This window comes from Salvelinus fontinalis, chromosome 2 (genome assembly GCF_029448725.1).
Source record: "Salvelinus fontinalis isolate EN_2023a chromosome 2, ASM2944872v1, whole genome shotgun sequence".
NCBI lineage: Eukaryota > Metazoa > Chordata > Actinopteri > Salmoniformes > Salmonidae > Salvelinus > Salvelinus fontinalis.
The window spans coordinates 37,519,681-37,547,138 of NC_074666.1; the positions used below are offsets into that span (position 1 = coordinate 37,519,681).

Genomic DNA, 27,458 nt, shown 5'->3' on the forward strand with positions numbered 1-27,458 from the left:
AATCTTTTTGTAAATGTTTTGTCATGAGGACTGATTAGGCTCATTGCTTTGAGTTGAAAAATAAATTCTGCTCTCGGAATGGCATTCTTTGAGCACTACTGAAAAGTGCTATTTGCATGTGAAAGACTAGATGGTAATTTTCCATAAAGAAAATAAAAGTTCTACTCGTCGTCTTTTTAAATTAAACTAGTTTTTGACAGTATGGAGCACAATACCACTGGGGAGTTTGGAAGGGAGGAACTCAAACTTTTATTCCATAGGCTGGGATCCGCACTATGCAGCTGTTGCAAGAGCGCATTTCTCACTGGCTGTCTGTCATTTCACTGGCTGTCTATTCATTACTCCGATTCTGTTGCAAAACGTTTCTTAAATGGAAGCAAATGGAACAAAACACGTATGGACATAGCCTACAGGAATTTGTCCAATAGAAACTCACGTTTTGCTCTGTTTGGCTCTTAAAACCTGTTAGGGGTGCAGCCCGACACCGGTACACTTATGACAACATCCAGCTCAAAGTGCAGGGCGCGAAATTCAAAAGATACTTTTTTTTAAATATTTAACTTTCACACATTAACAAGTCCAAGACACCAGATGAAAGGTGCACATCTTGTGAATCAAGCCAACATGTCCGATTTTTTAAATGTTTTACAGGGAAGACACAATATGTAAATCTATTAGCTAACCACGTTAGCAAAAGACACCACTTTTCTTACTCCATCAGTTTTTTACTCCATCAGTAGCTTTCACAAATTCGGCCAAATAAAGATAAAAATAGCCACTAACCAAGAAACAACCTCATCAGATGACAATCTGATAACATATTTATTGTATAGCATATGTTTTTTTCAAAATATTTTTATATTTCAGGTATAATTCATAGTTTACATTTCAGCTACAATCAGAAATTGCACCGAAAGCAGCCATAATATTTACAGACACCAACGTCAAATACCTAATTACTCATCATAAAACATTTCTGAAAAATACATAGTGTACAGCAATTGAAAGACAGGCATCTTGTGATTCTAGACAATATTTCCGATTTATTAAATGTTTTACAGCGCAAACAAAATGTAGCGTGATATTAGCATAGCAGCAATAGCAAGAAAAACTTGGGCGCCCACGACCAGTCAACATGCACGACAGATATATGAAATAACATCATAAATTGGCTCTTACTTTTGCTGATCTTTCATCAGAATGTTGAACAAGGTGTCCTCTGTCCAGATGAGTCGTTGTTTGGATTCAGAATGGCATATTTCCCTCTTCACTTAGCATTGGCACTAGCCGAGTGGCACAAATCTCTCCGATGTAAACACAGTCAGAGGACGGAACACGGCAAAACTCCCGAAAAAATTTCAATAATCTGATTAAACTATATTGAAAAAACATGCATTACGATGATATGTTCACATGTATCAAAACAATTCCGAGCCGGGGATAGTTGTCTTCTATTACGGCAGCAAAACAGAAGGCAATGGCACTTCCTTGTCGCGCGTTTCAGAGTACCGGAAGTGGACGGTCACGTCAAAGAAATAGCTTTTATTCCACCCCTGACCAAGATGAACACAAAATTTCTTCTCTCACATCCTCTTGAGACCAAGAGGAAGGCGTATGGAGTGTAAGTAGAATCCTAAGTGTCATGACCATATATAGGCATCAAGTTGAACAGAACACATATTTCTGACATTTCACTTCCTAGTCAGGGAAAGTGCTGCCAAATGAATTCTGTTTCACTCAGAGAAATAATTCCAAAGGTTTTAGAAACTAGAGAGTGTTTTCTATCCAATATTAATAATGATATCCATATTGTACGAGCACGAATTGAGTAGGAGGCTGTTTGAAATGGGCACGATTTCACTGGCTACTCAACACTTTACCTTGCAGCCAGAAGAAGTTTAAACGGTAAACAGTTTCCGTAATGAATAGGCCTACACCCCTACATCAAAACAATGATTGATAGGTACCTTAAACTTATTCAAATCAACCATTATTGGGTTAACATCGTCATCGTCGTTTTCAGATTAGCCATTTAATGGGTTCACACTTCATTATGGTCAATCATTGCCGAATCCTCCTTAGCTTCACTTGTATTATGCGTCAGTACCATTTATGTCTATAGCACGTTGGCAGAGTGTATAGCTGAGACAGAACAGTTTGTTCCCAGGCCAGCCCAGAGAGACAAACAGACACTGTGTATTGTGCTGCCACTGGACACTACCAAAGCATCTTGAACTATTATTATAATAGAAGGATAAGCATCACATTGAAACACTGCAGAGTAACAGTGGTGCTTTCAGACTCTCTCTCCATCTCTCTCCATTTATTTTTCACTGAATGCGATGCCATATTCACTTCTGTTCAGGTGTACTGCATTGCTGCATAGACTAGTTTATGAATACTCTGCATTATAATGTATATATACATAACAAAGGGAGAAAGTCCATTGTTGGAGGATGGGGGTGGAGTTTTGCTTATCAGCAGATTTGGTCCACAGGAGTTCTATTTATAGTGGGCTATAGATGTTGTCATAGTGGAATTGGGAAGTTAAAGTATACTACATGCTATATCTATCTATTCTACTTTGAACCTAACACCTGTCAGCCGCCTGTCAAAGATTTCTGGGAGTAAATACATTTCGCAATGAGAGGTGAAGAATGACAACAAATATAAAAGTGTCCCAGCGTGCCCCTGTAGGAACATGGCTGTCTACAGCTGATCAGCTCCATTCTTCATTGTTCTCCCCATCCCTGGTATACTGTGGGTTGGAACCACAACTCCTGTCCCTCCCTCTTCCAGTTACAGTATCAAACTGCCTGCCTGAGTAGGTGTCTCTCTCTCTGTGCCAAGTGGCGTGAGGAAAATGGACACGTTTGGCACACGTTGCCTACAGCTCTGGTGGACCTCAGGGACCCAAATCCTCCCTGGGATGCGTCTAAACACATCTTTGTTGTTCCAGGTCAACGCTAGTTCTCTACAGGGCTGTCTAAAGTCTCCATATTCTGTCAGAGATGGGCCAGTTTCTGTCAGGATGTCAAAGGAAGTAACAAGCCGGAGTTGATTTATTAGTTTGTACTTTAGCTATGGGCCCCATGGGGTGGAGCCAAGAATTACTGGCAAAATTTAATTGAGTTAGATGGGAAGTGAGGGGGGTGTGTTGTATAAAGCTGACGTGTTGCCTCCATTCGTGGAATCCCCAAATCTCCCAATCGAAGGCAAGCACGCACCTGCTTTCCAAAATATTATTTTCGTTTTGTATTTGTTTGTTTGAAAATGGCCTAAGTGTGTGTGTGTGTGTGAACAAACTCTGTTTTCAGTCATATCCCCCCTCCTGCCTGGGTCTCGGTGAGAGATTCATGACTGATATTGTACGTGTGTGTGCGTGTCTATACAGCTGTATGTGTATATGTATGTGTATTTGTGAGTGTGTGTTTATGTGTGTGCTTGCCTACATTATTAAGCTGGTACATTCTGGCATGCTCCTGAATAGAACAACAATGATTTATACCATGTCATGGTGTAATGTGAGACGTGTTATTCTGGGTGTTACGCTGCCAAAAACTGCTTTTCCAACAGGTCTCATGAGAATGTATTGTTTTGGAGTTGCACAAAAAGAATGTCCGCAATAATGATCTCATTCGCCTCAGTCATGGAGAATGTCTGGACAATGTTATTGAGTAGCAGATCTATAGCAGATAATCAGTCTTCAGCTCCAAACCTCCTTAATTTCGGGGGATAGTTAACATCAGACAATCCTGCCTTTAATTGCATGTACAGATTACATTCTTTTAACTGGAAAACTCCACTGAAACCCTATTAAAATTAACACAATTGCCTTCTGAATAAATAAACACCTTCATATTCTTCCCTATCTTCATGAAACAATGAACAATGATAACCTTTTCATGAACGGTATTGATTGACTCTGACTGAGCCTCCCTCTCCGACTGGCTCTTAAATGCAGTGTGTTCCTTTAAATATTCTAATCAATGTTTATGACCTCTAGTGAGACTCATGCTGTCAATTTGCCAACTTCAATGCAGCTGGAAACACTCTCTGCTAATTCTGTCTGCCTTCTCTTCGTCTCTTGCTCCCTCGCTCCTCTCATCCTTTCTCTCCCTCTTGTACATTTCCTTAACCTCTACACCTCCTTCTCTCTCATCCCGCCTCTATTCCTCCTCCATCACATCTTCTCTCATCCTCCTATATCTACTCTCTCCCTCTCTTTCTTTCTCTTCCTCACTCTCTCTCTCCTCCTTTGGATTTCAAATCATGATCCCCTCTGCTGCAAAGAAAACCCCACCTACTCAGCGCTGCTAATGTAGTCACTGACAGTGCAAGTGTTCTCTCTCTCCCTCGCTCTCTCCTGCTCTCCTCATATCTCACTCCCTCTTTCTCTCTCTCTGATGCGCTCTCTCTTGCTTCTCTCTCTCCTGCTCGCACTCTCTCTCCCTCGTTGTCTCATACTCCCCTCCTCTCACTCCCTCTCGCTCTCCCCTTTCCCCGATCTCTCTCTCTCTCTCTCTCGCTCTCACACACACACACATACACACACTCTCTCTCACAAACACACACTCACACACACTCTCTCATTTCTCCAGTCCCAAATAAATAAAGAGTCACAGAAGGATGTGGGGGAAAGAGAGAAGTTGCTGCTTTAGGAAGAACAATGTTGATGCTACCCAACATTCTTTATCTCCTGCCTGCTTTTGAGAATGTGTGAGGATTAAAAGCGCGTGGCGGCGATTACACAGGGATTTCTACACCACAAAAGGATGCTCAGTTCTCCCTCCTCTCCTGCTGAAGCCACAGAAGAGAGGACTACCGTAGAGAACTTGTCTCCTCCTGTCTCAGCGCTACCTGCCTAACAGTCAGCCGTGCACAACCACCAGAGGCAATGACAGCCTTGCTGCTCTAGAGCCCCATGGAGCGCAGTCCGCCGTTGGATTCCATGCTTTGTAGATATACATTCTAAGAAATTCGTTCTTGGAAGCCAAACCGAGAGAAAATAAACACTGGCTGCTCACCAGCTCTATGGTTTTCTGACTCGTCCAAGATTGTGATTTTTGGCATCTGACTAAGAGGTAGGTTCTTGCTTTACTTTATCTTGTGTTTTTTGGTTTGTTTATTTGCTAAACTGCTTACTGTCAAAAATAACTGCTTCCTTCTTCAGGAAATTATCACTCGCTCAAAGAGAGGGGTTTGCCTAATGTTGTACAGTTTGGTGTATGTCTTTAACTGTCCTATTTAAAAGACTTGTCAGACATTTTTTCCCACTTACACTTGGACTACGGTAAGCTGTGGCTCTGTCCTCAGTACTGTTAGAGAGGATTATGCACAGCTCAATGACACAGATGAATGGTGACATAGATACATTCCCAAAAATGACTATTTCTCCCACATGCAGGATGAGAAGTTAGCTTCAGTCTGGGATAGTTTTTAATCTGATGCTTTGTTGCAGTGAACAGACATAATACTTGAACATTTCAGCTCATCACTCACATGGTACTTTTAACAAGTCAGGAGTCAAATTAAAAGAATGTAAATAATTTGATAATAGATGCAGATAACATGGTATTTGAAAAGAAGGGTACTTACTCTAGGTGACTGAATAGTTTCTTACAACAGGTATTTGGAGATTTGTGTTTGTGTTTTTTGTCATTTTGTTGAATGTTTTCTCTTTTGGAAACTGCCAAGAAACAGTCCACTCTCATTGCAAAGAGGAGAGTGGTTACGTCCTAAAATGAGACTGTCGGATGAGAAGAGAGATGGATTAATCGTTGTTATGCCTTCCTCCATTACTCTCTGATAGTGAGAGATGTCTCGTACTTTAAGTGACAAACACATACACACATGAATTCAGATGCAGGAATGCAGGACCACCACCTGGTCTGATGTACATCCCAGAGTTCCCTTCTGTATGGAGTTCACCCTATGCAGGATGCAATATGCCAAGTGGGGAGTGTGTGATCATATACAACTTTTCTGGGGCTTGCAACTGCCTGGTGCATCAGTTCGGCTCATATTTGGCATTATGGTGATGAGTCTTCCTCAATCAGTTTGTGCAAATCATTTTGCATGTTTGTAGAGTTATTAATATTGTGTGCTCTCTCTCTATCGCGGTCTCTATCTCTCTCCTCTCCCTCCCTCTCTTAACACTTATCCAGGTACTCTACATTTACACAAAGGCCATTTGAAAAACCAAATAAATGTTGAGCACGTGTCCACATGCTGAGCCCTCTGAATGCTGGAGAGAGCAGAGAGTCTGGCCTCAGAGGGAGAGAAGCTCTCCCGAAAAGAACGCAATTTCCCTTGGAAGTGTAACGAGCACTGGGGGGCGAGTTGGCAGCCTGCCCGGCCACTGAAGAGAAATCCCTCCACGCCTCCAGAGGAAATCAATTGACAGAGAGACAGAATTAGCTGATTTGCTCACCTGCTGAAGATAAGATTACTGCTGTGCCTCCGTCTTTTGCGTTGGCCTGACGGTAGAAAGACACAGTAGAGGGAACATTGCTACTCACAGAGGCAGAGAATTATTCATGTAAAATAATGACACAAAGTTTGATTTGGGAGTTGATAGAAAGGCAAGGGATGCTCAGTGCAGGGCAGAGCTGATGTTCCTACTGGATTATGATATTGTGGGGGTGAATAAAGAAGATGCTGTGATTGCAGAAATGGGGAAAGTGTTTGAGATGGAATATACATTCTGTGGTAATGAACACTGCATCAGGATAGGTGAGGTGTGTCGATTTAAACAACTCCCTGTCTGTCACTGTTCACACTTAAGCACACACACACACAAACAGAGTAACCACATTAGATTGAAAAGAAAATTACCTGAAAGTCCTTCAACTTAATTCAATGCCAAGAACAGCAAAGGCACCCTTGGCTCTCACCATTCGGTACAGAATTGCCCCTCAAACAAATCAAGTCCGTTTACAGATCTGACCTCACTCCTCAATATCCTTGTTACGTTCAAATCAAATCATATTGGTCACATACACGTGTTTAGCAGATGTCATTGTGGGTGTAGCAAAATTCTTGTAAATGCATTCAGAACTTGCTGTGTGTGTCATTAAATGAGGAACTGTCAGAGACTGTACTGGTTTATGTTTCGGGCTTCTTTTTGGTACATTTTTTATGTATTTTTCTAGCTAGGTTTCCATCCAATTGGCAACAGCTTTTCATGCAAATATTTCCATCAAATTGACTTGCTGCAGATAAGGCTGTGCGTGATGACGTAGTGCACATAAAAATGAATTCCCATTTAAATTCCCATGTACCGAATAAAAAACACAAGTTAAATAGGTTTCCATCGCATTTTCAACTCTACTGGTGGTTTTAAATAAAAAATGTTGTGGTATATAGTGAATGTGCACACTCTGGTCTTGCCACGTGCGCACTAGCCAACACCTCACAGATACAATGCGGGTATAGCCAACATTATGAGATTATTATGGACAAAAGAGCTAGATTATTCATATTTATAAAACGGCAGCCAAGCATTGATCATCATGTTGCCAGAATAAGACCCTTGACATTTATTGGAAAGGAGTATCAAGCTCATCACTGTGCACTTTCAACACTCTGTGAAGTTCAACATAATTTGTTTAATCTGTAGCCTAATAAACTGCATGCTTTCCTGAGTTGTAGTGGGAGGACCACAAAACCTATCATCGCGTGACTCCAAGTTTGCTTCAATATGATGGTTATTACATCAATATTTGCCATTTCTCGCATAATTCATTTTACAGTTACAAAAAGATCCCACCTTGTCTGGCTTATTTTGTTTGGTCGACATTTGGAAAGTTTACAGACGAATTTTCTGTTTCCATCAGGCCTGTTGTGCCATTAAAATAAAATCCGATTTGTACTTTAATCACATAAAAATGGTTGGATGGTAACCTGGTTATTGTCAGGCTTCTATTGACAGTGAAAAGCAGTCTTTTCTGACACATTTTTAGGTAGGCCTACTTTTTCTTTTCTGTTATTGTGTTATCTTACTGTTGTAGTGAATCATGTTTGGGGCGTGTGAGGCCTGGATATCTACTGTGCTTTGAGGACAGAGGAAATGGGAAACTGACTTTCCTTTGACTAATTAACAGCCAATCAGATCTTCTATGATTGGCTGGCACTTCACATGCATTTGTGTTTAAACCCTCTTTTAAATAGTAAATATATACAGTGGGGCAAAAAAGTATTTAGTCAGCCACCAATTGTGCAAGTTCTCCCACTTAAAAAGATGATAGAGGCCTGTAATTGTCATCAAAGGTACACTTCAACTATGACAGACAAAATGAGAAAAAAAATCCAGAAAATCACATTGAAGGGGTTTTAAATGAATTTATTTGCAAATTATGGTGGAAAATAAGTATGTATCATATCAAAAATGTATCATTGAGATCCTCTTATCCCACACAAAAAACATCACTAGGTACTGCTACAGGTGTGTGTGTGTGTGTGTGTGCTTGCATGTGTGTGTGCTTGCATGTGTGTGTGTGCTTGCGTGTGTATGTGTGCCCACAAGCTTGTCTATGTCAAATATGTATGTGTCTGTGTTGGTGTACTCGCAGTGTTTCTGTGTTTTTCTTGTGTGCGCGTGTCTATGACTGAATGTGTTTGCTTCAACAAATGTACACCTGCATTAGTAATTCATGAGTCATTCTCTATGGCAACAAGACATTTAACAAGCTGCTGACAATGTTCACATCCTGCCTGTTGCTATTGAGATTAATGTTGTGTTGCATTGTGTTTGTGTGTTCAAGGAACTGAAACTGTGTCGTCAGCAATTTGAATCATTCCAGTTATACAATCTGTCCTCAAATCCCTATAAGGCTAGCTAATGTTTTCAGACATTCTTCTACTATGTGATATACTGCATTGGGTTCCAATTAACTGCACAGATTTTAAAAGTACAAACATGATATTACCATGTTATTACTATGGTGTAATAATAACTTTAATAATATCTTTGTTTGTATGGCAGGCTTCAATACAGGTAACGAAGTGCTTCACATCATAAATATAAAATAAAAGTACTAACAAAGAAGCAAAGACTGGAGGAAGGAGAATGAAGAAAGATCATTAAAATCATACATTCAAATTATACATCAAAAGCATCTTTATAAAACGGTGTCTTCAGCAGGGATTTAAAAAGAGGCACTGAATCTGCCAGCCTGATCTCGTCTGGCAGACCATTCCAAAGTCTAGGGGCCCTAATGGCAAATGCCAAGTCTCCTTTCATTTTCAACCTAGACTTTGGAATGGTCAACTGTGCCCTGCCAGAAGATCTCAGGCTGCGTCCTGGCTCGTCAGGAGATAAAACATCTGAGATATATGATAGGTGTAAACCAAGTCCAGCCTTAAACGTGATTAATACAATTTGAAAATATATTCTAAAAGTGACTGGTAGCCAGTGTAGAGAAGCTAAAATAGGTGTGATGTGGTTTCATAAATTGTGCCTTCCTGTATTATAAATGTTATTTTCTTCTGAGCCAATATCTTTGTTCGTATTCTTGTTTTTCATGATTTCTTATTGTTTTTGCATTGTCGAGAAGGAACCTGCAAGTAAGCATTTCTTTGGACGGTGTATACCATGTGTAACCCGTACATATGACAAATTAATCTTGAAACTATACAAAGAGTTACAAAGAGTATAAGGCATATCTATTGTAAATCAGGACCGTGTACTATTTTGTTGACCCATATGATCATCGGACAATGTATATGGGTAGAATGCATATTGATTTGTTTGTCAAACGGAGGAATAATTCTGATGGTTTATTGATTACAGTACATCAAGGCATAAGTCACTTTGGATTTGGCCATTGCCTTGGAAGATAATATGATTATTGACCTATGAAACAAGGCATTGACAAATTACCACTTTGCTGACTGGTTGTTTAGGCACATCATTCACTGTGGTAGTTATTGACAAGTAGAGGCAACACGATTACTGAGCACCATCAATGATCTACTTCTATTCTGTAACTGATTGAGTTTTAAATTGAGTTTCTTACTTCTTACTGCTCTCACACCTAGTGGGGCAGGCATACTTCTCCAAGCATTTTGGAGTATAGTTACGATGTTTTGTGTTCTGTGAAAGTCACCTGTCAGGTTTAGCTATTGTACCTGCACTCTATGTGGATAACAAAGCAGAATCAATGATTTGGCTTAAGAGTTCTGGCAGAACAATTGGCTTGGTCATGTTCTTAGACTTTGACAAGTGCTTTGACACACCCCTCAGTTTCATCATTCTCTTTGGGAATTTAATCTTCGTCAATGTTCCTCACATGAATACAGGTAACTGCCAAAATAAAGGAAACACTTGAGTAAATGAGGGATACAAAGTATATTGAAAGCAGGTGCTTCCACACAGGTGTGGATCCTGAGTTAATGAAGCAATTAACATCCCATCATGATTAGGGTCATGTATAAAAATGCCCTGTTGTCCATTATTTTGGCTACCATAGCTAGAAGAAGAGATCTCAGTGATTAGTGAAAGAGGGGTCTCAAAGGAGGATAGAAGCTTTAAAGGGTGTGTGTGTGTGTGTGTGTGTGTGTGTGTGTGTGTGTGTGTGTGTGTGTGTGTGTGTGTGTGTGTGTGTGTGTGTGTGTGTGTGTGTGTGTGTGTGTGTGTGTGTGTGTGTGTGTGTGTGTGTGTGTGTGTGTGTGTGTGTGCGTGGCACCTCCATCAGGACTGCTGTGTAGGAAAAATGCCAGGCCGCACAGAGACTCAAGAGATTGAATTTCACTGAGTTCGCCCCATTAGTTTGCATTATATAGATCAATATTTTTTTCTGTGATCAACATTATATCAGCCCCTTTTCAATGCAACAAATCAAAACAAATCTAATTTTGCAAGATTAATTCTGTGATTTTGTTGTAGGCAGAGCCAGAGCGCAACGAAGTAGTGTGCTTTTCAGATCAGTTCGGAGCGCAGAGCTGCAGTTGTGCAATTTCTTTGTTGATATTCTTGGCTTGTTAGCAAGTTATTAGCCCAGTTATAAATATGTTTAGGTCAGCAATGGGAAGTTATTTCTTCCTACAAGAGCACAAAATGTGTAGGCTACATTTCAAGCTGTCTTTGAAAGGCCAGTCAGGTAAAAAGCGTATGTCTTAATTAAAGGGGCAGTGTTGTATTTTGAGACAGGCTTGAATATGCAAATAAGTCAATAGGCAGAGGGGTAGCCTACATGGTATAATTCTCTGTATGACAATAATAATTCATTTTACATTGTAAATTGTTTTCTTGCATCATACAGCACAATACAATGCAATTTGCAGTCACCTATTTTGCCAATGGAGTTACAGACCAAGTAAGCCCTTTTTAAAAGTCTCATGCAATGTAGGCCTGCATTGAACACCACATACACAGTACATTTGGAAAGTATTCAGACCCCCTGACTTTTTTCCACATTTTGTTATGTGGCAGCCTTATTCTAAAATGGATAAAATATTTTTTCCCCCTCATCAATCTACAAACAATACCCCATGATGACGTAGAAAAAACAGGCATTGATGGAAAAAGTACCCAATTGTCATACTTGAGTAAAGGTAAAGATACGTTAATAGAAAATGACTCAAGTAAAAGTGAAAGTCACCCAGGAAAAAACGACTTGAGTAAAAGTCTTAAAGTGTTTGGTTTTGAATATACTTAGGTATCAAAAGTAAATGTAATTGATAAAATGTACTTATTATCAAAAGTAAAAGTATAAATCATTTCAAATTCCTTATATTAAGCAAACCAGATGGCACAATTTTCTTGTTTTTTAAAATTACGGATACCCAGGGGCAGACTCCAACAATCAGACATAATTTACAAACAAAGTATTTGTGATTATTGAGTCCGCCACATTAGAGGTTGTAGATGACCTGGGATGTTCAAGTATGTGAATTAGACCACTTTCCTGTCTTTGTCACACCCTGATCTGTTTCACCTATCCTTGTGATTGTCCCCCCCCTCCAGGTGTCGCCCATATTTCCCATTATCTCCTGTGTATTTATACCAGTGTTCTCTGTTTGTCCATTGTCAGTTCGTCCTGTTTGTCAAGTCAGCCAGCGTTTTTGTTCTCAGCTCCTGCATTTTCCAGTCTCTCATTTTTCTCGCCCTCCTGGTTTTGACCCTTGCCTTGTCCTGACTCTGATCCTGCCTGACCACTCTGCTTGTCCCTGAGCCTGCCTGCCGTCCGGTACCGTTGCCCCACCTCTGATTTACTGACCCCTGCCCTGCCTTGACCTGTCTATTGCCTGCACCCGTTGGAAAATTAAACCGTTGTCAATTGCACGTGTCTGCATCTGGGTTTTACCTTGATTCCTAATAATCCTACTAAGCATTCAAAATGTAACAAGTACTTTTAGGTGTCAGGGAAAATATACAGAGTAATAAGTACATTATTTTCTTGTAGTGAAGTAAAAGTAAAAGTAGTAAATAATAGTAAAGTACAGATACCAAAAAACGACTTAATACTTGAATGTATTTTACTTTTTGTACTTTACACCACTAAAAACGTTTTTATTTTATAAAAAGTATAAAAAAAGGAAATACCACATTTAAATAAGTGTTTAGACCCTTTACTCAGTACTTTGTTGAAGCACCTTTGGCAGTGATTACAGCCTCGAGTCTACTTGGGTGTGATGCTGCAAGCTTGGCACACCTGTATTTGGGGGAGTTTCTCCAATTGTTCTGTGAGGACACTCTCAAACTCTGTCAGGTTGGATGGGGAGCATCACTGCACAGCTATTTTCAGGTCTCTCCAGAGATATTCGATCGGGTTCAAGTCCTGACTTCGGCTGGGCAACTCAAGGACATTCAGAGACTTGTCCCGAAGCCACTCCTGCGTTGTCTTGGTTGTGTGCTTAGGGTCGTTGTCTTGTTGGAAGGTGAACCTTCGCCCCAGTCTGAGGTCATGAGCACTCTGGAGCAGGTTTTCATCAAGGATCTCTCTGTACGTTCATCTTTCCCTCGATCCTGACTAGTCTCCCAGTCCCTGCCAGCAGAAAAACATCCCCATAGCATGATGCTGCCACTACCATGCTTCATTGTAGGGATGGTGCCAGGCTTCCTCCAGACGTGATGCTTGGTATTCAAGCCAAATAGTTCAATCTTGGTTTGATCAGACCAGAGAATCTTGTTTCTCATGGTCTGAGAGTCCTTTAGGTGCCTTTTGGCAAAGTCCAAGGGAGCTGTCATGTGCCTTTTACTGAGGAGTGGCTTCCGTCTGGCCACTCTAATATAAAGGCCTGATTGGTAGAGTGCTGCAGAGATGGTCATCCATCTGGAAGGTACTCCCATCTCCACAGAGGAACTCAGGAGCTCTGTCAGAGTGACCATCGGGTTCTTGTTCACCTCCCTGGCCAAGGCCCTTCTCCCCCAATTGCTCAGTCTGGCCGGTCAGCCAGCTCTAGGAAGAGTCTTTGTGGTTCCACACTACTTCCATTTAAGAATGATGGAGGCCACTGTGATCTTGGGGACCTTCAATGCTGCAGAAAGGTTTTGGTACCCTTCCCCAGATCTGTGCCGTGACACAATCCTGTCTAGGAGCTCTACGGACATTTCCTTCGAACTCTTGGCTTGGTTTTTGCTCTGACATGCACTGTCAACTGTGGTACCTTATATAGGCAGGTGTGTGCCTTTCCAAATCATGTCTAATCGAATGTATTTACCACAGGTCGACTCAAATCAAGTTGTAGGAACATCTCAAGGATGATCAATTGAAACAGGATGCATCTGAGCTGAATTTCGAGTCTCATAGCAAAGGGTCTGGATACTTATGTAAATAAGGTATTATTATTATTACTATATATACTTTTTTTGTTTAAATTTGTGAACATTTCTAAACTGATTTCGCTTGTCATTATGGGGTATTATGTGTAAATTGATGAGGAAAGACATTCATTCAATCCATTTTGGAATTAGCCTGTAACGTAACAACATTTTGAAAAAGTCAAGGGGTCTGAATAATTTCCGAATGCACTGTAGGCTATATCAAAATGTATTTCCATGTGAAAATGTTATGGGATTTGCTCCATTGGTTTTGTTGTTAGGCCTACATTTTGCTCAAATAGCCACATTAGCCTATTGGCTACTGTCTAAAACTGTAATGGTACAGTCTCAGTGTTCATTGTAAATGCGTGCCGGAATTTGCACAACACTCTCACAACGTTCAATTTGCCGCTCACAATTTGCTGAGTGCCACCAAAAAATTGAGGGAACATTGATCTGAATCCAATTGAACACTTATGGGAGATTCTGGAGCGTCGACTGAGACAGCGTTTTCCACCACCTTCAACAAAAAAAACTAATGATGGAATCGCTCGTGGAAGATTGGTTTTGCATCCCTCCAATAGATTCCAGACACTTATAGAATCTATGCCAAGGAGCATAGAAGCTGTTTTGGCGCTTCGTAATGGCCCAACACCCTATTAAGGCACTTTATGTTGATGTTTCCTTTATTTGGCAGTTACCTGTAGGTGAGTGTGGGTGGGTGTGTGTGCGCACACATGTGTGTGTACATGCGCATATGTCTGAGTGATTTTGTGTGTGTGTGTGTGATGTGTGTATACACAGTATGATCACCCTTAGTGTGCACTTGGTAACATTTACACGGATGAAGAAATCAGTGTCGGCTTTCAAACATGAGGGCCCTTTGAGATGTGGAGAAAATTAAATGAGTCAGGAAGCAAATTCATTTATTATTTGATTTCCATCTCCAGATGCGAGTCACTGAATTCTCTGGTCTAACAAACTCGGCACAAGTGCCTCTGGCACACATTTATGGGCACAATAACACTGCATATCCTTTTAATGCAGATTCTCCCAGCAAGGGGTCCTGGAACAACGGTTGCGTTGGCAGCATCCAGGTCTACTCGTTTTCTGAATTTAGATGCTGCTTTTTAACATGGCTAACTATTCCGACATTACCATATTGTATTCCGTAAGTACATTTGCAAGCTCAAGTGTGTATTTAGTTTATACCGGAAGCCAGAAAGAGCTCAAGGGATATTTACAGTGATGCTAACGCTGTCAGGCTTCATGGATAATATTGACTTTATGAGCGATGGACATATTTACCTGCTGAATGGATGGCTGCTTTGACTAATGAGCTTCTGAGATTTCATTTTCTTAATAATGCGTGGTTTTCTGGGATGACCGGACTAAATTAAAAGATCTGGGAATGGAGGGATGAGAAATGGCTAACTATCCCCGTGGGCATATTTCAGCTTTTATAGGAACATTTGTCAGTGCAAACGTTTGTGTTGTAAAAGTCCACCCCAGGTCTTTTATCTTAGTTTCACTCATGCATTCTACATGCATAGCTCTTTCTCATTCACAACACTGTTACACATGAACAAGCAGTGTAAAGCCCTGCCTTAGCTTTATTTGAAAGCACCACTTGAAGCCATTGTTTAATTTTGCATTAGAGTTAGGACTCATTGGTTGTGTGCCCGAGGCTCTTCACTGAGCTTGCCAAGAGGTAGTAGTATAGACCTTGGTCTGTCCTGTCCATCCTAACTTTACCAAGCATTCAGAAGGAGTAAAGACAATTTTAAGGTACGACTGCTACGTATGCTAAGCGACTATGCTAGATATGCTAAGTTACTGTGCTAGGTATGCTAGAGGGACCATATTTCCCAGATGTTGGCCCTTTGTCCCATGTCTCACAACCAAACAATCATGTTCTGCATTTTATCAACAAATTCAAACACCACCAATTTAGAAAAAAAGTTAGATTTGTCCCATATTTCAGTCGGACATTCCAACCTGTCTCTTGCAGTGATGTTGCGCTTATGAAAATATATCATAAGGATGTGGTAGTCTAAACTTACTGGTGATGTTAAACACTCCAACCATTGTCGAGTCTGATACCCTGCACAGCGCAAGACGAGACGTAGGTATATGTCATAGGCCTATTGTCAACCAATCATATTTCTCAAATCCTTTCGGGCTAAATTCTAGCTAAACTTGGAGAGGATGGTTAGGCCTCACTACTTACAAAAAGCGTGCTTTTGATGAAGAGCTACAAAAGTAAGTAAAACAGACATATTAGCCTGAAAGATATGTCATTTCGTTAAACTTGTGAAGCGCTCCATACTAATTAGTTAGTTTCTCATTCAACATATTTTCTGCTACTTCACTCAATCCCTTTTTAAAAGATTCCCATCCTAACTGTTTCAAATTTCCTGAGACCAACCAGAAATATTCCCAAGCAGAAATGTTTCCATAAAAAAAACAGCCACACATGTGGTCTCTCATTTCTGCATCAAGCATAGGCTATGCTTCAACTGCTCGGTCGGTGCAGCTAACTGCAGGGATATAGTGCTGCCATAGCACACCTAAGCACCACTTCTCACAATGGTGCTTGTTTAGTAAAGTTAGATCAAAGCTGAATCAATGTCTTGGAAGATCACAATGATAGTCAAGTGTTACTGTTACACCAAAAACACTACCTAATTTTTTCTGAGATTTTAGGATGGTTAGCTGAATAGTCCCAAAAAATTTGCATGCGGCCAGAACTGAACAGTGCGCGCACACTAGGCAGAATGTGATTTGATTGAAACAAAATACAGGAAGGCTATATAGTTTAACACCATCTGCTGTAATTTGCCCTTAAAACAGTAATTCAAGAGGATCTAAATGCATTTTCCCATGAAACTGATTGAGATCAAAGGCTTGACATTCAGACGCAGCTTGAACATTTCACTGTTAAAATGGGAAGAATTATCATTCACGATTGACGGTGATGATGCCATGGCCTATATTAAAGTTAGGTATGCCTAACTTGGTGTTTGAAGATATTAAAAATAGTAAATGTTATTGAGACAATAGGCAGAGGTTGCAATTGGAGTATGCATTTTATGAATATTCTGTAATGATATTCAATAACTGTCGGTACAAACTTTGAGAAATTATGACTAATTTATATTTGTATTGCTCTCGGTTTAACACCATCCGCTCTAATTTTCTCTCTCACCATCTCTCTCCCTATCTCCCCCTCTCTCTCCGTTCCACTGCCTCTAGCCACTGGGGCTCCAGTTAGCTCTGCAGACTGTTTAAAGTAGCTCTGGCACTGACAGATTGATTTCTCTCCATCAAAAGTGTACGTCTCTGCAGATCTATAAATACACACTACCCAAAATGGAGTTCCATTTTGATGAGCAAGAGTGCCGAAATGTATTGCTAATATGTTTTGAATGCAGTCAGCCCGATTCTTTGTGGGGTGAGTCTATTTACTCGTTATAATAGCACTCAATCAAAAGTCAAGCCAAGGTTGATCTGACATCAGCATAGTTATACAGCACTAACTTTTAATGCTGAAACAAACACTTTCCTTTTTACCCCATGCGTATCGGAAATATGAAGGTAAGCCTTCTCTAAAATGTATTAAATAGTTTTTTTCCCTCATCAATCTACAAACAATACCCATGATGACGAAGCAAAAACAGGCAGTGGTGGAAAAAGTACCCAATTGTCATACTTGAGTAAATGTAAAGATACGTTAATAGAACATGACTCAAGTAAAAGTGAAAGTCACCCAGTAAACTACTACTTGAGTAAAAGTCTTAAAGTATTTGGTTTCAAATATACTTAAGTATCAACAGTAAATGTAATTGATAAAATGTACTTAATGATCAAAAGTAAAAGTATAAATAATTTCAAATTCCTTATATTAAGCAAACCAGACGGCACCATTTTCTTGTTTTTTTAAATTACGGATACCCAGGGGCACACTCCAACACTCAGACATCATTTACAAACAAAGCATTTGTTTTTACAATTTGTCTTAAACAAATGCAAGGCTAAACTGTAGCTTTCAGTGTGTGTTTAGAGAGGGTTAGTTTAGCTAATGTCTCAAAGAATGTTTATATTTTTCCAGATCCATCCACTGAAACCTTGTCATGTACAGTAGTTACCATATGGGATACATATGTATACAATTCCCCCTTCCATTTAAAACACACTCAGATTAGAATAAGAGCATGAAGACCCCACCCAATCTGATCCACACATGTCTCATGGGAGTAAACCATGCTGGCAAAGATTACCATGGATTTGTTAATCTCTCTGTTCTTTCCTTTCAAGATCACAAGCACACAAACATGCAAATGCATGTGCAGACACACACACACACACACAGTCCCAAGTACACACACATAAACTCAGCAAAAAAGAAACGTCCTCTCACTGTCAACTGCGTTTATTTTCAGCAAACTGAACATGTGCAAATATTTGTATGAACATAACAAGATTAAACAACTGAGACATAAACTGAACAAGTTCCACAGACATATGACTAACAGAAAAGGAACAATGTGTCCCTGAACAAAGGGGGGGTCAAAGTCAAAAGTAACAATCAGTATCTGGTGTGGCCACCAGCTGCATAAAATACTGCAGTGCATCTCCTCCTCATGGACTGCCCCAGATTTGCCAGTTCTTGCTGTGAAATGTTACCCCACCAAGGCACCTGCAAGTTCCCGGACATTTCTGGGGGGAATAGCCCTAGCCCTTACCCTCCGATCCAACAGGTCCCAGACATGCTCAATGGGAATCAGATCCGGGCTCTTCGCTGGCCCTGGCAGAACACTGACATTCCTGTCTTGCAGGAAATCATGCACAGAATGAGCAGTATGGCTGGTGGCATTGTCATGCTGGAGGGTCATGTCAGGATGAGCCTGCAGGAAGGGCACCACATGAGGGAGGAGGATGTCTTCCCTGTAACGCACAGCGTTAAGCTCAATCCGATGATGCTGTGACACACCACCCCAGACCATGACGGACCCTCCACCTCCAAATCGATCCCGCTCAAGAGTACAGGCCTCGGTGTAACGCTCATTCCTTCGACGATAAACGCGAATCCGACCATAAACGCGAATCTCACCCTTGGTGAGACAAAACCATGACTCGTCAGTGAAGAGCAGTTTTTGCCAGTCCTGTCTGATCCAGCAATGGTGGGTTTGTGACCATAGGCGACGTTGTTGTCGGTGATGTCTGGTGAGGACCTGCCTTACAACAGGCCTACAAGCCCTCAGTCCAGCCTCACTCTGCCTATTGTGGACAGTCTGAGCACTGATGGAGGGATTGTGCGTTCCTGGTGTAACTCGAGCAGTTGTTGTTGCCATCCTGTACCTGTCCCGCAAGTGTGATGTTCGGATGTACCGATCCTGTGCAGCTGCTGTTACACTAGGTCTGCCACTGCGAGGACGATCAGCTGTCTGTCCTGTCTCCCTGTAGCACTGTCTTAGGCGTCTCACAGTACGGACATTGCAATTTATTGCCCAGGCCACATCTGCAGTCCTCATGCCTCCTTGCAGCATGCCTAAGGCACGTTCACGCAGATGAGCAGGGAACCTGGCATCTTTCTTTTGGTATTTTTCAGATTCAGTAGAAAGGCCTCTTTAGTGTCCTAAGTTTTCATTACTGTGACCTAAATTGCCTACCGTCTGTCAGCTGTTAGTGTCTTAACGACCGTTCCACAGGTGCATGTTCATTAATTGTTTATGGTTCATTGAACAAGCATGGGAAACAGTGTTTAAACCCTTTACAATGAAGATATGTGAAGTTATTTGGATTTTTACTAATTATCTTTGAAAGACAGGGTCCTGAAAAATGTATATTTCTTTTTTTGCTGTTTATATACACATGTGAATACACACACACACGCACCATCAAACCCTAACCATCAGTTCTGTCCCAGCGGCCTTGGGGTTTCTTAGGCTAATGGAATCTGGTCTCAACACACTCTATTACATGAACAGTTACACGTACACATTCATTTAGAGACGATTCTAAGTTCTGCTGTAGGGTGTGTGTGTGTGTGTGTGTGTGTGTGTGTGTGTGTGTGTGTGTGTGTGTGTGTGTGTGTGTGTGTGTGTTGGGTCAGGGTCTGGCAACAAGGAGACAGGTGCTATTAACCTATGGGCAGCACATCAGAAGGTGGAATGTGACCCACGAAGATTGTTTGAATGACGATTGGACATTTGCCGAAAACTGTCTGCTATATGTGGTCTATACTTACAATTGTTCTACACTCTTCTATTCCTCTCTTCAGAGTTACCCCCCAGGATAATGTTGACAGGCATGTGAGTGTTGCATTAACCCTGAAGTGATAGAACATTTTGGGACTTCGATGACCTGTTTTTTTAAACATGAGACATCTATGTCGGTTGCCTTCTCTTGGTGAGACCATCTTTAGTTGCAGTTGTATGAAGCTTGTAAGTGGCCACTTTTGTCAAACCTTACAAATCTTTTTGGCTCTTGTGCCTTTTCGCAAAACCTCCAGGGAGAGAGAGCTGGACAAAAATCCCATCTTAAAGGAATGGTTTTATCTCTGGCCTCCAGGAAATAATTAGACTATTACTTAATGACAGAGCATTAAGAACAGATTTGGCTGCCAACCACCATAATTGACTCCTTTTTTGCACCAACTCTCTAGCACTGACTTTATGCATACTCACTGGACTGTGCCCACATACTCACACATACTTACACTGACAGTCCAACACACACACATACATACACACTACACATGCTCACAAACACAAAACACACATGCACACACACACACACATGCAAATTGCCGCTACACACACACACACATTGACTCCGTACCGGTAATCCTTGTATATAGCCTCGTCATTGTCTTCATTTTTTGAATGTTTATTTGCACATGTTCTTACTTTTTAACTCTGTATTGTTGGGAAAAGGCTCGTAAGTAAGCATTTCACGGTAAAGTGTACACCTGTGTATTCGGTGACGGTGACAGATAACATTTAATTTGATTATATATAATTGTTTGTGCACTGGACCTTTGTCCATTGTTATTTTTGTTGGAGGCTGTAGTCGAAGATTTGTAATACATCTAATGCCTCTTTCTTACCACATTGCCTATTTCTTGACCAACATCCACTTAGGAATTCAGTTATTAATGATTAAGTCTTGTCGGCACTAATAATACACCATGGTTGAATTTTCTTAAAGCTCTCTACGCAAGCTAAACCTGAGATGCAGCTTCATCCACCCGGCAAAACTAATCTTGAACTATCAGAATAGAACAGACACATTTTCCACTGCCAAGGAGGCTCACGGCTTCTCATGAAGCACATCTAGCACATCTGATTATTGGAACAGACATGGATGCCATTTTGGACATGCGGGATAAATATAATAAGACCAACTACAATCAACACACAATCAAGGCTCTCCAGCATATACTTTCTGATTTCAACCTCATTAAAGCCTGGTGAGCACATTATCCTAAAGCAAAAGAGTACACTTTCTACTCAAATAAGAATACATCATTATTACAAATCGATTAAATACTATTATCTACACCTTCATTCGTTTTAATCAAGAAAATAGAAATTCGACATGAGCTTGTCTGACCACCACCCTTACTACTCAGAATCTTCTAAAAGAGCCACAAGATGGCCTTTCAACATTTGATTTCTACAAAATCCTACATTATGTGATCAATTTCAAATGGCATGAAATTAATTCATAATGATCAATACAAATTCAGTCGTTGACCCCCAGATTATTAAAAATAATGTAACTGATTTGCATCTAGGTTGAATAAATCACAATTATAGAAGATTTTAGATTTGGAAATGTTCTCAACAAACACTTTTCAAACCAGGTAGCTATTACTCTTTCCAGAATCAAGACATAACTTAATTTATTGATAAGACAGAGAGCAGATTATGACATCCATTGAGTTAGACTCAACCTCTATTTCCATGGTCATCGTCCCAATCGTTTGCTGGCCAACAAGCTACTCAGTAATGATAAATTAGCTGATGTATCAACTATTGAATCTGAAACAGGGGAATTACTATCAGAGACCAAATCAATCAATCAATGATTCTCCCACTTCTACAAAGAACTGTACAAATCTGATTGTAAATCCACACCAAGCCAGACAAAGTCCTTAGTAAAATAATTAAGAACTCCTCTTCTCTCAACAAAGGAAGCCACCAATCTCTGTCAATTAACTCACATTGGATAGCATGAATAAAGGCAAATCACCTTGATGGGACGGTATTCCTCCTGAGGTATATTTAAAATGTTATAATCAATTACGTCTGCTATTAATACATCCTACAACAAAGGTTAATATGGGAGAGAGGTGAATACAGCACTAATTTCGCTTTTCTACATGTTTTAAGGATGCCACCCAGTGTTTTCACTTTCACCCCCATCTTTGATAAACACTGATATTAAACTGTTTTCCAAAATGTTGTTGTCCCGTCTCAAGACTTACTAAACCAAATTGGTCCACACGGACAAAAGCGTGTTTCTTAAAGATAATTTATCCTCGGATAACCTCCTTCAACTATTATATATCTTACATTCTTCATCAGAAACAACAGCTCGTGGGCTGTATTATCTCAATGTAGATTTTTTTTTTGATAGACTAGAATGGTCATATATCTGGTCTGTCTTGGAACACATGGAAATTAGCTCGAATTTCATGAATATGATTCAAATGCTATATGCTAATCCTTCAGCCATAGTTATAACAGGCAATATCTGCTCTGCTCCATTCAGAATCACTAGTAGCAGCTGACAAGGTGATCCAATTTCACCTTTGCTATTCTTATTATCCATGGAACCACTGGCCTAGGCAATTCGTCAATTGAAGGAAATAACACCTATTTCCCTAAAATCTACTGATCACTTAATTTCATTATGTGCAGATGATATTTTACTATATCTAGACAATGTATCTCAGTCACTTCCCAATGCATTGAAGATCATAGATAAGTTATGAATTGAATCTGACCAATTCAACCCTAATGCCTCTCGAGACCCCGATGGAGGACTCCATCTGTACTTATGGAATTATCATTTTATATATTTGGGAGTAGATATATTTCCTTCCTTAGTTAAACCCACTGCCAGAAACTTTAACAGACTACTCAAATCAATTCAATCTGACCTTCGTAGATGGAATAATATCCCAGTTGCTTTAACCGCCAGAATATCTATTGTCAAAACTTCCATGACTGAATTTCTGTAGTTTAATGCTTCCCATGGCTCCCCCTTCGGGCTATTGAGATCAAATTCATATTCCGGTTTCAAAATGTATATGGCAAGGTAAACGATCCCAGATAACACTATCCGTATCAAACGTTTGTTGTATTTCCAGGCACTAGCATTTTGCCCCATCCTAAATTGGTATAGACATGAATCTTCTTCCCCCTGCGTGAGTATAAAGATAAACATGGTGTGTCCTATTGCCCTGGATGAGGTGGTCTTCACTTAGATACCTCTCACGCTTTGGTCCTATCACAATTTCTATATTGGGCAAAATTTTAAATCAATGTAACTGGGAATCAAAATGGCATGCCCATTCTCTAATATTTCAAAATAATGCCTTGTGATCTGGAGGGCGGCCTTTTGCATCCCACCCAATGGTCCAAATGTGGAATCCATACCCTTACAGATATCATGGACAGTAGTGGTTTCAGAACATTCCACGATTTGAAAGATACATACATATTACCAGGCAATTACGTTTTTTTGTATTTACAACTTAGGTCAGCTATGTTGGCCTATGCAGTCCCTTGGGAAACACAACTACTGAACCATCCAATTATGAAATGTATAAATCAATTATCTGGGGCCCCGAATGGACTGATCTCTATAATACAGTATATCGTACAACTTTTGGAAAGCTCATATTCTGAGCTAGCCATGAAAAAAAACATGGTCCATAGATCTAATTGAATCTCAGCAACCCTTTAACTGGAACAGAATATGGAAAAATATGACCTTAGCATCCAGTAATCTGAACCAAGTTTGTTCACAGACTATTCTCTGCCAACAGCTCTGGTGGACACTCGTGCAGTCAGCTTGCCAATTGCACGCTCCCTCAAAACTTGAGATATCTCTGGCATTGTGTTGTGTGACAAAACTTCATATTTTAGAGTGGCCTTTTATTGTCCCCAGCACAAGGTGCACCTTTATAATGATCATGCTGTTTAATCAGCTTCTTGATATGCCACACCTGTCAGGTGGATGGATTATCTTGGCAAAATAAAATGCTCACTAACAGGGATGTAAATAAAATTGTGAAAAAAATTGGAGATAAATACATTTTTGGTAGAAATGGAAAAGTTTGGGGATCTTTTATTTCAGCTCATGAAACATGGGACCAACACGTTACATGTTGCGTTTATATATTTTTTCAGTATAAATATACTGAAGAAGGGGTGGTACGGGGGGGATTGGGGGGAATGTAAGTGGAGACTCAAATGATGGATGGACTTATAAGCAACCTCGTTTGTTGGGGTGGATGGGAAGGAGTCGGAGGCATGCTTTTTTGGGCTCCGGGGAAGGAGAATGTGGGCAGGTGGATAGAGACATAGGTTGGGGTTATCTTTCTCTGCATTTCTTTGATAGTTTTTGTACTTGAACTGCTCCTCAAAACTAAAACACAAAACAAAATAAATTGTACTTTAAAAAAAATCTCCAACCCCCTGATTTGCTTATATTCTGTCCCTTTGCCCATGGCGTTGCACATGGAACTTGCTAATTGCTTCCATTGCTACTGTTGACCTGTGCTGATATATGTACCCCACTTGTCCCCTAAAAAAGGAAGACAATTTGGGCTCCAATTAGAGAGGAGCTTGGCATGTCCCTGGGAGGAATGATTAGAGAAAATAAGAGCTTTTCACAGGCATGCCATAAGGCAATCAGATCAGCCTCCGAGGAAGATAATGCCTGCTTCAAGAAAACCCCTAAACGATGCCCCGGATTGGGAAGATTGAGAGACTTCTGCATTATAACAACACAATCAGTTTGAATGTTGTGCCAGTGTGATCAGACGGCGGTAGAGAATGTCTGATGACAGAGTCTGAGTATCTTCACTAAATGCCAATGAGATGAGTGTGGCAGTCATTGTGTTTGTTGCATCATCAGCCATCTTGAACTGCCTATTTGCATGTGATCGTTAGGAAATGTAAGTTTAGATGTGTTCATTGTGTTAATGCAGTCTTAAGTGACTTCCTGCACACCTCATTTGAAACAGAGGGAAGACATGGGTGTGTGAGTCTATGGTTCCGGTTCCGAATGTCAGCGTAGAGGTCAAACTGCTCAAATGCTGAACAAATAAAAACATGTTTCACTCAATAGAACCTACAGTACCTGCATACGTTTTACTTCAAATCTTTACTTCAGATTTTGTGCCTGCTTCGTTTTATTACGTTAGCTACAGTCACACACTGTTGTTTACACAATTAATATGAGGACACAAGAGTCAATCTTCAGTCAGTCTAATCCTATGAAGGAGATGGAGAGACTTTTGAGAATTGCAGAGCCATTATATATATAATATCAGTGGACTCACTATACAAAAGTTCCCCCTAAAAAAGGATTTACAAATCAGAATTGTTACGCGAGGGTATGCCCGCAGCAAACACACTGCGACCTACATTTCACCAGAAGCAAGTAAATGAAGGTTACAATGACAAACTTAATTTGATGGTTGTTAAAATCCATCCAAACTCGTCATCAGTTTTGTTGCTCACAACTTTTATTTGCCGTTTAATTTGTGTTGCCACCCCGTTTCATGACATCAAAATTCTTCAAAAGAGCACTTTGAGCAGGTATGAGCATGTGTGTGAAAGGGAATGAGATAGAGAGAGAAATAGAGAACGAGACAGAGAGAGAGAGAGAACGTGACAGAGAGAGAGAAAGAGGTGTTTGAGTGTGTAATGTTTTATTTACTGTAGGCTCTCTGCAGGTCTCTCTCTCTTTCTCTTACACAGGGAAGACAGCCCCTAGAGACTGAGTTGAGCTTCCTACCTCAATTATGTTATCATGTTCGTGAAATTATATTTCTCTTTTATCATTGATTCACTTTCTCAGCCCGTCTCTGTTCTCTTGGCTCCTGGCCTTTGATTTCTCTTCATCTCCCTCGTTGTCCTTCAATGCAACATTTTCTCTGTCCTGAAAGTCCCACTTGCCCCTCTTTGTGTTTATGTTGGCTGCCTGCTTTATGGATTAACCTAGCTGGACGTAAAACATTTGCCGTGCAGGGCCTGGCCAGGTCTGAGCACTTAAAGCCAGTCAAAGGGATTGAAGTATTTAGGAGTAAAAAGTAGGCTCTTGGCCCTAATGTAATGAAGGTTCAGTGATGTATTCTTGTGTGATGAGTAGCCTTGCCTTGTAGATGAATCGTGTCAACTAAGAGCGTTAATGCCTAAGCTTCAGCTCAGTAGGCCAACAATCTTGAGTCACATAGGAGCCCCAAGTCACACCTGCTGGGACAGTACATTGTCCCAGCAGGAAAAAATCTGAAATACTAATTTTGTTATTCTTCATGTTGATGATACAGTAGTTATTCAGCAGAAAACTGACCGGAGATAATCGTATGAGTCACAAACGACTACTAACAGTTCATGTAAATACATTTTGCAATATTTATGATTGACCACAAGGCCCCACTGTGAGGATAAGGACCATTATGATGAAACAAATAATCTGCAGACATTCCTCCCTGCCGCTTGGTGTGGCTTTGTTTGCAGGAGCACTAAGCAGGGGAGGGCTTGTTAGTGCTTGGGTGGTAGACCTCAGGAAACAGAATGCTGATGGAAAGGTGGATCCCTTCTCACTGGACCATATTAAATCACATTATATCATAACAGTACACTGCCTTGGTGGAGATGCAGTTAAAAAAAAGAGATATAGTGAGACATCAACATTCAATGATCATTAGTTATAAAGGCCAACCTATGCTAGTCACCTTAGTGCTTTGGCCTTTTCCAGGCTTATGTGGCCCACTTGTTATGCTGGCTTTTCCTTTATCTAAAAGTATAAGTCATTGAGATGAACCTCTAATCAGTCGAGTGCTGGCTATTCTCTTGTTTATCATAAAATAAAAATAATAGTGTGGTGGTCAAATCAAATCAAACCAATTTTTATTGGTCACATACACATGATTAGCAGATGTTATTGTTTGTGCTTCTAGCAGTGGCTCGGGTGGTTGATGTTCTTGATGATCTTTTTAGCCTTCTTGTGACATCAGTGCTGTAGGTGTCGGGGAGGGAGGTTAGTTTGCCCCCGGTAATGCGTTGGGCAGACCGGACCACCCTCTGGAGAGCTTTGCAGGCGGTGCAGTTGCCATACCAGGCAGTGATACAGACCGACATAATGCTTTTGTACATCTGTAAAAATTTGTGAGGGTTTTAGGTGACAAGCCAAATTTCTTTAGCCTCCTGAGGTTGTAGAGGTGCTGTTGCGCCTTCTTCACCACACTGTCTGTGTGGGTGGTCCATTTCAGTTTGTTAGTGATGTGTATGCCAAGGAACTTGAAGCTTCCACCTTCTCCACTGTGGCCCTGTCGATGAACCCTCTGCTGTTTCCTGAAGTCCACAATAATCTCCTTTGTTTTGTTGACGTTGAGTGAAAGGTTGTTTTCCAGGCACCACACTCCCAGTACTGTGTATGGTGAGCT

The 27,458-nt window shown here is 40.6% G+C and overlaps 1 protein-coding gene across 1 annotated transcript in view; it reads left to right on the forward strand.

Annotated features, from left to right (window-relative positions):
• Window positions 1–4,291: 4,291 nt before the first annotated feature.
• Window positions 4,292–27,458, forward strand: part of LOC129818137 (delta-sarcoglycan-like) — a 317,531-nt gene continuing 294,364 nt past the window's right edge. The window contains exon 1 of the mRNA XM_055873769.1: window positions 4,292–5,084. The gene's annotated coding sequence lies outside the window, so the exon portion shown is untranslated. The remainder of the gene's footprint in view (window positions 5,085–27,458) is intronic.